General features: G+C 37.6%; 1 protein-coding gene across 1 annotated transcript in view; it reads left to right on the top strand.

The window, feature by feature from the left end:
- Nucleotides 1-12632, top strand: part of DNAH7 (dynein axonemal heavy chain 7) — a 261052-nt gene that overhangs the window by 147857 nt on the left and 100563 nt on the right. The gene's annotated exons all lie outside the window — the stretch shown is intronic.

Here is a 12632-nt window from a genome sequence, read left to right as displayed (position 1 = left end):
AATGATACGGAGTAAGCACCACTAGAGAGATTTTTTTTTTTAATAAGTAATCAGATAATAGATAAAACTTCTGTTTAGGTATTGAACAGCTGAAACCCAGAAACTGCTAATCAGGTTTCCTTCTTTAAACTCTCATTTGAAAACCTCAATATGAACATCAATACACTTACGTACTATAGAATGTGTCAATGTGAATTTTCAATGTCATTGTGTACTATAGAACGTGTCAATGTGAATTTTCATGTACTATAGAATGTGTCAGTGTGAATTTTCATGTACTATAGAATGTGTCAATGTGAATTTTCTATATGTACTATAGAATGTGTCAATGTGAATTTTCATGTACTATAGAATGTGTCAATGTGAATTTTCTATATGTACTATAGAATGTGTCAATGTGAATTTTCAATGTCATTGAGGGTGACATTTATTTATTTATTTATTTTTGTAGTTTCAAGTTTTTATTTAAATTCCAGTTGGTTAACATATAGTGTAGTATTGGTTTCAGGAATAGAATAGAATAGTTTCAGGAATAGAACTTAGTGATTCATCACGTACATGCAATGCCCAGTGTTCGTCACAATAAGGCTCTTCCTTAATGCCTATCACCCATTTAGTCCATCCCCCTGCCCACCTCCCCTCCAGCAACTCTCTATTCTCTATCATTAAGAGTCTGTTTTATGGTTTGCCTCCCTTTCTTTTTTCCCCTTCCCCTATGTTCATCTATTTTGTTTCTTAAATTCCATATATGAGTGAAATCCTATGGTATTTGTCTTTCTCTGTCTGACTTATTTCACTTAGCATAATACATTCTAGCTCCATCCTTATCATTGCAAATGGCAAGATTTCATTCTTTTTGATGGCTGAGTAAAATACCACTCTCTCTCTCTCTCTCTCTCTCTCTCTATATATATATAGAGAGAGAGAGAGAGAGAGAGAATATATCTGGTATATATGTGTGTGTGTGTATATATGTATATGCATATACCACATCTTCTTTATCCATTCATCAGTTGATGGACATTTGTTCTCTTTTCACAATTTAGCTATTGTTGATAGTGCTGCTATAAATGTCGGGGTGCATGTACCCTTCAGTTCAGTATTTTTGTATCCTTTGGGTAGCTGGATTGTAGGGTAGTTCTATTTTTAACTTTCTGAGGACCCTCCATACTGTTTTCCACAGTGGCTGCACCAGTTTGCATTCCCACCAACAGTGCAAGAGGGTGCCCCTTTCTCCCCATCCTTGCCAACACCTGTTGTTTCCTGACTTGCTAATTTTACCCATTCTTAAAGGTGTGAGGTGGTATCTCATTGAAGTTTTGATTTGTATTTTCCTGATGATGAGTGATGTTGAGCGTCTTTTCATGTGCCTGTTAGCCGTCTGAATGTCTTCTTTGGAAAAATGTCGACTCATGTCTTCTGCCCATTTCTGAACTGGATTATTTGTTTTTAGGTGTTGAGTTTGAAAAGTTATTTATAGATTTTGGGTCCTAACCCTTTATCTGATATGTCATTTGCAATATCTTCTCCCATTCCATAGGTTGCCTTTTAGTTTTGTTGATTTGTTTCCTTTGTTGTGCAGAGCTTTTATCTTGATTAAGTCCCAGTAGTTCATTTTTGTTTTTGTTTCCCTTGCCTTTGGAGACGTGTCTAGCAAGAAGTTGCTGTGGCCAAGGTTGAAGAGGTTGCTGCTTGTGTTCTCCTCTAGGATTTTGATGGATTCCTGTCTTACATCAAGGCCTTTCATCCCTTTTGAATTTATTTTGGTGTATGGTGTAACAAAGTGGTACAGTGTCATTCTTTTGCATGTCACTGTCCAGTTTTCCCAACACTATTTGTTGAAGAGACTATCTTTTTTCCATGGATATTCTTTCCTGCTTTGTCAAAGATTAGTTGACCATAGAGTTGTAGGTCCATTTCTGGGTTCTTTATTCTGTTGCATTGATCTATGTGTCTGGTTTTGTGCTAGTACCATACTGTCTTGATGACCAGAGCTTTTTAATACAACTTGAAGTCTGGAATTGTGATGCCTCCAGCTTTGCTTTTCTTTTTCAAGACTGCTTTGACTATTTGGGGTCTTTTGTGGTTCCATACAAATGTTTGGATTGTTTGTTCTAGCTCTGTGAAAAATGCTGATGGCATTTTGACAGGGATTGCATTGAATGTGTAGATTGCTTTGGGTAGTATAGACATTTTAACAATATTTGTTCTTTCAGTCCATGAGCATGAGATGTTTTTCCATTTCATTGTGTTTTCTTCAATTTCTTTCATCAGTGTTCTATAGTTTTCCAGCATACAGATCTTTTACCTCTTTGGTCAGGTTTATTCCTAACTAACTTACGGTTTTTGTTGCAGTTATAAATGGGATTGATTTCTTGATTTCTCTTTCTGCTGCTTCATTATTGGTGTATAGAAATGCAACAGATTTTGGTATGTTGATTTTGTATCCTGCGACTGTACTGAGTTCATGTATCAGTTCTAGCAATGTTTTGGTGCAGTCTTTTGGGTTTTCTACACAGAGTATCATGTTGTCTGTGAGTAGCAGAAATTTGACTTCTTCCTTGCCAATTTGGATGCCTTTTATTTCTTTTTGTCTGGTTGCTGAGGCTAAACTGGCAGTACTATGTTAAAGTAACAGTACTGAGAGCGGACGTCCCTGTCTTGTTCCTACCCTTAGAGGAAAAGCTCTCAGTTTTTCCCCATTGAGGATGATATTAGCTGTGGGTCCTTCATATATGGCCTTTATGATGTTGCCTACTATCATACTACCATCTCTATCCCTACTTTGTTGAGGGATTTTTATCAAGAATGGATGCTATACTTTGTCAAATGCTTTTTCTGCATCTATTGAGAGGATCATAAGGTTCTTATCCTTTCTTTTATTAACGTGGTGTATCACGTTGATTGATTTGTGAATATTGACTCATCCTTGCTAGTATCTTGTTGAGAATTTTTGCATCTATGTTCATCCAGGCTCTTGGCCTATATTTCTCTTTTCTAGTGGGGTCTTTGTCTGGTTTTGGAATCAACGTAATACTGGCCTTGTAGAATGATTTTGGAGGTTTTCCCTCCATTTCTATTTTTTGGAACAGTTTGAGAAGAACAGGTATTAACTCTTATTTAAATGTTTGGTAGAATTTCCCTGGGAAGCCATCTGTATCTATCTGGATTTGGACTTTGGCTGGAAGATTTTTGATTACTGCCTCAATTTCTTTGTTGGTTATGGGTCTGTTGAAATTTTCTTTCTTCCTGTTTCAGTTTTGGTAGTTTATGTTTCTAGGAATTTATCCATTTCTTCTAGATTGCCCAATTTGTTGGCATATAATTTTTCATTCTTTTATAACTGTTTGTACTGCTGTTGTGGTGTTGTGATCTCTTTCTCTCCTTTGTGATTTTATTTATTTGGGTCCTTTCTCTTTTCTTTTTGATAACTCTGGCTAGGAGTTTATCAATTTTTTTAATTCCTTCAAAGAACCAGCTCCTGGTTTTTGGATTTGTTCTACTGGGTTTTTTTGTTTGTTTGTTTTGCTTGTTTCCAAATCATTTATTTGTGCTCTACTCTTTATTTCCTTTCTTCTGCTGGTGTTAGGCTTCATTTGTTGTTCTTTTTCTAGCTCCTTTAGGTGTAAGGTTAAGTTGTGTATTTGAGACTTTTCTTCTTGAGGTAGGCCTGTATTGCTATATACTTCCCTATTACTGCTGCTTTTGCTGCATCCAGAGGTTTTGGGCCATCATGTTTCATTTTCATTTGTTCCCATGTATTGTTTAATTTCTTCTTGAATTTCCTGGTTTACCCATTCATTGTTTAGTAGGATACTAAACAAATACCTCCAGGTATTTATGGTCTTTCCAAATTTTTTCTTGTGGTTAGCTTCAAGTTTCATTGCATTTTGGTCAGAAAATATGCATGGTATGATCTCAATCTTTTTGTCCTGGTTGAGGCCTGATTTGTGACCGAGTATGTGATCTATTCTGGAGAATGTCCTATACGCATTTGAAAAAGAATGTGTATTCTGCTGCTTTAGGATGAAATGTTCTGACTATATCTGTTAAGTCCATCTGGTCCAGTGTGTCATTCAAAGCCATTGTTTCCTTGTTGATCTTCTGCTTAGATGATCTGTCCATTACTGTGAGTGGGGTGTTAAAGTCTCCTACTATTATTGTATTATTATCAATGAGTTCCTTTATGTTTGTTATTAATTGATTTAGATATTTGGGTGCTCCCAAGTTAGAGTCATAAATATATGTAATTGTTAGATTTTCTTGTTGGATAGACTCCTTTATTAAGATGTAGTGCCCTTCTTCATCTCTTATTACAGTCCTTGGTTTAAAATCTAGTTTGTCTCATATATGTATGGCTACTGCAGCTTCCTTCTGATGTTCATTAGCATGATAATGGGTTCTCCATCCCCTCACTTGCAATCTGTCGGTCTAAAGTGAAACTCTCTCTCTCTCTCTTTTTTTTTAAAATAGCTTATCTCATGAGCTTATTCTGATATTTCCTTCAAATATAGTACTACATGGTTTCACTGAACTTTTTCTTTTCTTTTTTATTTAAATTCAATTAGCCAACATATAGTACACAATTAGTTTCAGATGTAGAGTTCAATAATTCATCAGTTGTGTATAACACCCAGTGCTCCTCACATCATGTGCCCTCCTTAATGCCCATCACTCAATTATCCCATCCCCTCACCCCCTCCCCTCCAGCAACCCTCAGTTTATTTCCTATAACTAAAAGTCTCTCATGGTTTGTCTCCCTCTCTGATGACTTCCCATTCAGTTTTCCCTCCCTTCCCTTATGATCCTCCATGCTCTTTCTTATATTCCACATATGAGTGAAACCATATGATAATTGTCTTTCTCTGATTGACTTACTTCGCTCAGCATACACCCTCCAGTTCTATCCACATCAATATAAATGCTAAGTATTCATCCTTTCTGAGGGCAGAGTAATATTCCATTGTGTATATATATATATATATATATACACACACACACACACACACCACATCTTCTTTATCCATTCGTCTGTCGATGGACATCTCAGCTTTTTCCATAGTTTGGCTATTGTGGACATTCCTGCTATAAACATTGGGGTGTGGGTGCCCCTTTTGATCACTACATTTGTATCTTTGGGGTAAATACCCAGTAGTGCAATTGCTGGGTCATAGGGCAGCTTTATTTTTAACTTCTTGAGGAACCTCCATACTGTTATCCAGAGTGGCTGCACCAGCTTGCATTCCCACCAACAGTGTAAGAGGGTTCCCCTTTTTCCACATCCTCACCAACATCTGTTGTTTCCTGACTTGTTAATTTTAGCCATTCTGACTGGTGTGAGGTGATATCTCATTGTGGTTTTGATTTGTATTTCCCTGATGCCGACTGATGTTGAGCACTTTTTCATGTGTCTGTTGGCCATTTGTAGGTCTTCCTTGGAGAAACATCTATTCATGTCTTCTGCCCATTTCTTGACTGGATTCTTTGTTTTTTGGGTATTGGGGTTGATAAGTTCTTTATAGGTCTTGGATACTAGCCCTTTATCTGATATGTCATTTGCAAATATCTTCTCCCATTCCATAGGTTGCCTTTTAGTTTTGTTGACTTGTTTTCTTTGTTGTGCAGAGCTTTTTATCTTGATGAAGTCCCAGTAGTTCATTTTTGTTTTTGTTTCCCTTGCCTTTGGAGACGTGTCTAGCAAGAAGTTGCTGTGGCCAAGGTTGAAGAGGTTGCTGCTTGTGTTCTCCTCTAGGATTTTGTTGGATTCCTGTCTCACGTTTAGATCTTTCATCCATTTTGAGTTTATCTTTGTGTATGGTGTAAGAAAATGGTTCAGTTTCATTCTTCTACATGTGGCTGTCCAATTATCCCAACACAATTTGTTGAAGAGACTATCTTTTTTCCATTGGACATTATTTCCTGCTTTGTTGAAGATTAGTTGACCATAAAGTTGTGGGTTCATTTCTGGGTTCTCTATTCTGTTCCATTGATCTATGTGTCTTGTTTTGTGCCAGTACCATACTGTCTTGATGATTACAGCTTTGTAATAGAGCTTAAAGTCCAGCATTGTGATGCCTCCAGCTTTGCTTTTCTTTTTCAACATTCCTCTGGCTATTCAGGGTCTTTTCTGATTCCATACAAATTTTAGGATTGTTTTTTCCAACCCTGTGAAAAATGTTCATAGTATTTTGATAGGGATTGCATTGAATGTGTAGATTGCTCTGGGTAGCATAGATATTTTAACAATGTTTATTCTTCCAATCCATGAGACTGGAATGTTTTTCCATTTCTTTGTGTCTTCCTCAATTTCTTTCATAAGTGTTCCATAGTTTTTACCGTACAGATCCTTTCTCTTTGGTTAGGTTTATTTCTAGGTTATCTTGTGGTTTTTGGTGCAATTATAAATGGGATCAATTCCTTAATTTCGATTTCTTCTGTCTCATTGTTAGTGTATAGGAATACAACTGATTTCTGTGCATTGATTTTATATCCTGCCACATTGCTGAATTCCTCTATGAGTTCTAGCAGTATTGGGGTGGAATCTTTTAGGTTTTTCATATAAAGTATCATGTCATCTGTGAAGGGAGAGAGTTTGACTGCTTCTTTGCCAATTTGAATGTGTTTTATTTCTTTATTTGTCTGACTGCTGAGACTAGGACTTCTAGTATGATGTTGAAAGGCAGTGGTGAGAGTGGGCATTCCTGTCTTGTTCCTGACCTTAGGGGAAAGCTCTCAGTTTTTCCCCACAGAGAATGATATTCTCTGTGGGCTTTTTGTAGATGGCTTTTATGATATTGAGGTATGTTCCCTCTGTCCCTACACTGTGGACAGTTTTAATCAAGAAAGGATGCTGTACTTTGTCAAATGCTTTTTCTGCATCAATGGAGAGGATCATATGGTTCTTGTCCTTTTTTTTTTTTTATTAATGTGATGTATCACGTTGATTAATTTGTGAATGTTGACCCACCTTTGCATCCCAGGAATAAAACCCACTTGGTCATGGTGAATAATCCTTTTAATGTACTGTTGGATCCTATTGGCTAGTATTTTGGTGAGAATTTTGGCATCCATGTTCATCAGGGATATGAGTCTGTAATTCTCCTTTTTGGTTGGGTCTTTGTCTGGTTTTAGGATCAAGGGAATGCTGGCCTCATAGAATGAGTTTGGAAGTTTTCCTTCCATTTCTCTTTTCTGCAAAAGCTTCAGAAGAATAGGTAAAAGTTGTTTTTAAATGTTTGGTAGAATTCTCCTGGGAAGCCATCCAGCCCTGGACTCTTTTTGTTGGGAGATTTTTGATTACTGCTTCAGTTCCTTGCTGGTTATGGGTCTGTTCAGGTTTTCTATTTCTTCTTGTTTCAGTTTTGGTAGTTTATACATTTCTAGGAATGCATTCATTTCTTCCATATTGTCTAATTTGTTGGCATATAGTTGCTCATAATATGTTCTTGCAGTTGTTTGTATTTCCTTGGTGTTAGTCATGATCTCTCCTCTTTCATTCATGATTTTATTAATTTGGGTCCTTTCTCTTTTCTTTTTGATAATTCTCGCTAGGGGTGTATCGATCTTATTAATTGTTTCAAAGAACCAGCTTCTAGTTTTATTGATCTGTTCTGTTCTTTTGGTTTCTGTTTCATTGATTTTTGCTCTAATCTTTATTATTTCTCATCTCCTGCTTGGTTTAGGCTTTCTTTGCCATTCCTTCTCCTGCTTCTTTAGGTGTAAGGTTAACTAGTGTATTTCAGACTTTTCTAGTGTATTGAGAAAGGCTTGTATTGCTATGTACTTCCCTCTTAGGACCGCCTTTGCTGTGTCTCAAAGATTTTGAACAGACGTGTTTTCATTTTCTTTTGTTTCTATGAATTTTTTAAATGTCCTCTTTAATTTCCTGGTTGACACATTCATTCTTTACTAGGATGCTCTTTACCCTCCAAATATTTGAGTTCCTTCCAAATTTCCTCTTGTGACTGAGTTGAAGTTTCAAAGCATTGTGGTCTGAAAATATGCAGGGAATGATCTCAATCTTTTGGTACCACTTGAGGCCTGATTTGGGACCCAGTATGTTATCTGTTCTGGAGAATGTTCCATGTGCACTTGAAAAGAATGTGTATTCTGTTGCTTTAGGATGGAATGTTCTGACTATATCTGTGAAGTCCATCTGGTCCAGTGTGTCAGTTAAAGGCCTTGTTTCCTTGTTGATCTTCTCCTTAAATGATCTGTCCATTGCAGTGAGGGGGATGTTAAAGTCCCCTACTATTGTACTATTATCAATGTGTTTCTTTAATTTTGTTACTAATGGTTTATATAATAGGCTGCTCCCAAGTTAGGAACATAAATATTTATAATTATTAGATCTTGTTGAATAGACCCTTTAAGTATGATATAGTGTCCCTCTTCATCCCTTACTACAGTGTTTGGTTTAAAATCTAATTTGTCTGTTATAAGGATTACTACCCCAGCTTTCTTTTGATGTCCGTTAGCATGGTAAATGGTTTTCCACCCCCTCACTTTCAATCTGGAGGTGTCTTTGGGTCTAAAATGAGTCTCTTGTAAACAGCATATTGATGGGTCTTGCTTTTTTATCCAATCTGATATCCTGTGTCTTTTGATTGGGGCATTTAACCCATTTACATTGAGAGTGACTATTGAAAGATATGAATTTAGTGCCGTTGTATTACCTGTAAAATCACTGTTTCTGTGCATTGTCTCTGTTCTATGTTACTTTTGAGCTCTCTCTTTGCTTACAGCATTCCCTTTAATATTTCTTACAGGGCTGTTTTAGTGATCACAAATTCTTTTAGTTTCTGTTTGTCCTGGAAACTCTTTGTCTCTCCATCCATTCTGAATGACAGCCTTGCTGGATAAAGTATTCTTGGCTTTATGTTTTTCTCATTTAGTACCCTGAATATATCATGCCAGCCCTTTCTGACCTGCCAGGTCTGTGTGGATAGGTCTGCTGGCAGTCTAATGTTCCTACCCTTGTAGGTTAAAGATCTCTTTCTTGAGCTGCTTTGAGGATTTTCTCTCTATCTCTGAAATTTGCAAGCTTCACTATTATATGTCAGGGTGTTGATCTATTTTTATTGATTTTGAGGGGGGTTTTCTGTGCCTTCGGGACTTGAATGCATATTTCCTTCCCCACCTTAGGGAAGTTCTCAGCTATAATTTGCTTAAATATACCTTCTGCCCCCCTCTCTCTTTCTTCTTCCTCTGGAGCCTTAATAACTCTAATATTGTTTCCCTTTATGATCTCTTGAATCCTCCCCTCATGGTCCAATAATTGTTTATCTCTCTTTTGCTCAGTTTCTTTATTATCCATAATTTTATCTTCTCTCTCTCTTCTGTCTCACTTATCCTATCAGTAAGAGCCTCCATTTTTTATTGCATCTCAACAATACCCTTTTTGATTTCAACCTGATAAGATCTTAGTTCTTTTATTTCTCTAGAAAGGAATTCTCTAGGGTCTTCTGTGCTTTTTTCAAGCCCAGCTAGTTTATTTATAATCATTGTTCTGAATTTTAGCTCTGACAGTTTACTAATATCTAAATTTATTAAGTCTCTGGCAGTGATTAATGTCTCTTTTCCTTTTTTTCTGGGATTTTTTTCTTCTGGTCATTTTGTCCAGAGAAGAATAGATGAATGAAAGAACAAAAAAGAAATAAAAAATAAAAATATCAACCATAACCCCAGTGAAATATACACTAGGCAAATTAGAAGAGATTGGAAACCAAAAAAGAAAAAAAAGGGGGTGGGGGAAGAAAAAGAGAATATAATAAAACAGGTAGACAGAACAGGGTGATATATTTGGTCCTGGGTGTATTTTGGTCTGTTTGTTAGAAGACACTTAATCCTGAAATTGTAAAGAAAGAAGAACATATATATACAAAAATAAAATTGAATGCAGTGAAAGGAAGCCAAAAATGAAGAATACATCTATAAAATATAAATGTAAAAATGCAAATTAAAAAAAGACTTTAAAAAAGAGTTGAGAAAATAAGAAGCTAGTTGAAAAGGAAAAAAAGAAAAAGTAAGAAAAAGAAAATTTTAAACTGAAAGACTAAAGAATCGTGAGAAAAAATCTTAAATTCTATGTACTATTTTTCCCTAGTGCAGGAGTTTTTCAGTTCTGTGTGATCCATAAACTTGGTATTAACCTGATGTTCCTGCTGGTCTTCTGGGGGAGGGGCCCATTGCACTGAGTCTCAGGTGTCTTTGCCTGGGTGGAGTTGCACCGGCCCTTGCCAGGGGGCCGAGCTCAGTGTAGGATGCTTTGGGTTACTCTTTGTGGCTTTTGTTCCCTGAAGACTTTTTGCACCACTTGCAAAAAGTGGTCAATTTTCTATTTGTTTAATTGCAGCAGTTCTTTTCTTAGACCTCAGGTTGAATTCACAGGTGTTCAGAATGATTTGATAGATATCTAGCTGAATTCAAGGGACCAGGTGAAACGAGGGTCCCCTACTTTTCCACCATCTTCCCTCTCTCCTAAAGTGAATCTCTTGTAGACAGCATATAGATGGGTCTTTTTTTTTTAATCCATCCTGACACCTTATGTCTTTTGATTGGAGCATTTAGTCCATTTATATCCGGAGTGATTATTGATAGATATGAATTAATGCCATTTTATTACTTGTTTTGTCATTGTTTCTGGAGATTTTCTCTGTTCCTTTCTAGTCTTTGTCACTTTTGGTCTTTCTTTCTCACTGAAAGAGTCTCCTTTAGTATTTCTTGCAGGACTGCTTCAGTGATCATGAACTCCTTTAGTTTTTGTTTGTCTGGGAAACTCTTTATCTCTCCTTGTATTCTGAATGATAGCCTTGCTGAATAGAATATTCTTGGCTGCATATTTTCCCATTCAGCATGTTGAGTATACCATACCACTCTCTTCTTGCCTGCCAAGTTTCTGTGGATAGATCTGCTGCTAATCTTATTTGTTTTCCCTTTGAAGTTAAGGACTTCTTTTGTGTTGCTGTTTTTAGGATTTTTTCTTTATTTAATTATGATGTTTTGGTGTTGGCAGGATTTTGTTGATTTTGATGGGAATTCTGTGTGCCTCCTGGATTTGGATGTTTGTTTCCTTCCCCCAGTTAGGGAAGTTTTTAGCTATAATTTCCCCAAATAAACATCCCCTCTCTTCTTCTGGGACTCCTATGATATAAATTTTATTATGCTTTATGGAGTCACTGAATTCCCTATGTCTACATTTGTGGTTTAATACTTTTCTTTTTCTCTTCTTTTCAGCTTCATTATTTTCCACAATTTTATCTTCTGTATCATTTATTTGTTCCTCTGCTTCTTCCATTCTCATGGTCATTACATCCAGTTGGTTTCAAATCTTGGTTATTGCATTTTTCATTTAGGTCTGACTAGTTTTTAGGTCTTTTATCTCTGTGGTAAGGGACTCCCTGGTGTCTTCTATGCTTTTATCAAGCCCAACTGGTATCCTTATGATTGTTGTTTTAAATTCTGGATCAGGCATATTACTTATTTCTGTTTTGATTAGACCCCTGGCCATGACCTTTTCTTGTTCTTTCTTTTGGAATGAGTTCCTCCATCTTGGCATTTTGTCTAGGTGTCTGTCTTCTTCTCTGTGTTAGGAAAGCCTGCTATGTTTCCTGCTTCTGAGAGTAATGGCCCTATAAAGAAGAGGTCATACACTCTCCAGGGCCTGGTGCATCAGAAAGTGTTTCTAGTGTATGTTGTGTGCACTCTGCTGCTGTTGTTTTGGCTGCTCTTTCCCTCAGGTCAGTCCTCTATGGAATTTCTCCTTGCCTGCAATGGGGAGTGTTTGGACCTTGACCAAAGTGTGGTGAGTTTTAACTAGGTGCACTCTGGTCTGCTTGTTAAAAGAGACCTGATGCTCTTTCCACTAGAGCTGAAACTTTTCAGGACTCTGTGGTCAGTAGTCATGGTGCATGTAGGGGATTTGCACTGGTCTTTGAAGGAAGGGGCCCACTGCACTGGTTCTCAGGCAAGTGTGCACCAAGAGTTAAGGGGGTGGGCTTAGTGTAAGCCGTTTAGGCTGCCAGTGTTGGTGCTGTGCTGCTTCTGAAGTTAGTTTATGCTAGGGGGCAGGGGAGGGAAGTGGCATCCACTGACTCTTTTGTCCCTGGAGAGGCAATGTCACCTCTCCCAGATGTGTTCCAAGAAAAGGGAACTGTCTCTCCCAGTGCATCCCTGGGGGATCCTCAGATTGTGCCATCTGGCCCTGGGATATCTGCCATCCTACACAGGAGAACTGCAGCGCCCTCAGGGCTCCAACCAGCAACAGCTCCGGCCTCTAAAACTCCAGCCTTTGAACTCCACTGGTTGTAAAAACTCATGAAAGTCAGCCCCTTTCATTTTCCTAGTCAATGGCTTTGGGGAATTGTTTTCCCTGTGCAATCCCCTGTGCACTTCTCTTTCTCTCTCTCTCCCCCTCCTCTCTCTGTGACCAGGGCTCCCTCCCCTCTACAGCACCCATGATCCGTTTCTCCCCTAAGTCATGTCTCCACACCTCTTACCTTCCACAATGTGCAGTGGCCTCTTCTGTCCCTCTAGTTGTGCATTTTGTTCTGTCAGTCCTCAGATTGATTTCTTGGGTATTCAGAATGATTTGATTCTTATCTAGCCGTGTTCCAGGGAGGAGGCAAGCCTAG

This window comes from Halichoerus grypus, chromosome 4, assembly GCF_964656455.1.
Source record: "Halichoerus grypus chromosome 4, mHalGry1.hap1.1, whole genome shotgun sequence".
NCBI lineage: Eukaryota > Metazoa > Chordata > Mammalia > Carnivora > Phocidae > Halichoerus > Halichoerus grypus.
The sequence above is the reverse complement of the archived record's forward strand: the minus strand, read 5'-3'. Positions and strand labels throughout refer to the sequence as shown.